The sequence below is a fragment of the Ursus maritimus genome, unplaced genomic scaffold (assembly GCF_017311325.1).
Source record: "Ursus maritimus isolate PB19 unplaced genomic scaffold, ASM1731132v1 scaffold_25, whole genome shotgun sequence".
Classification (NCBI taxonomy): domain Eukaryota; kingdom Metazoa; phylum Chordata; class Mammalia; order Carnivora; family Ursidae; genus Ursus; species Ursus maritimus.
In genome coordinates, this window is record NW_024425008.1 from 34,913,340 (window position 1) to 34,914,174 (window position 835).

Sequence of the window (835 nt, forward strand, 5' to 3'; positions counted from 1 at the left end):
GAGGAGGAGACTAACTCTCCATAGGAAATGAAGGAAATGTTTCTAATGACACGGGAGGGGAAATTTCCAGCCTGTTCCTTGGAAGAGGTTCAAATTGTTTAATTATAGATATCCACCTTACCTGAAGTAACTTCCTGGAATTAGAATTCAGAGACCTTCTAATAAAAACTCTATTTTCTAGAAGTCAGGTTTGTAACTTGTGAGACATGGAAGTTAAGCCTCTAAATCACAGCCACCAATTACATTTCTTCTGTGCAACCCCACCTCACTATTAGAATTTATTAAAAGGAAAGTCTACATTTAAGTCAAGAACAACTGTGATCTCTTATTTGATCAATGGCACAGTATTGTCCTGGGACCTGCGTCTAGCCTTGCCACCATTGGTCAATTGGCACGTGGCTGTCAGGACACCAACCGTCAGAGACATCTCTGTAATTACTTGAGATCACTTGAGTGGAACGATTCCGAGACCATGGTGGTTATTTCGCCTTCATTCACCATTAAACATTTGATTTTGTGCCAGCAGGAAGTCCGGGTGCTTGGCCACTCGCATTGCCGACGCCGACACCAGGATCGTGGCCTTTCCGAGTCAACGCTCGTCAGAGGGAGGCCGGCACCACAGCCGGAGGGAAACGAGGGCTGAAGTTGGAGAAAGGGGGCAGGCAACCTTCGCCCGCCGAGCGCCGCGACGCCTGGTGGAGGTGAAGGCGAACCTCCAGGCAGGCTGCCCGCCGAGTCTCAGCACCCAGACGCCTCCGGATGCACTCGGGGCGGCCCCGCGCGGCCGGGCCCTCTCCCCGAACGGCAGTGGGGGGCGGGGCCGGGCGCTGCGCGC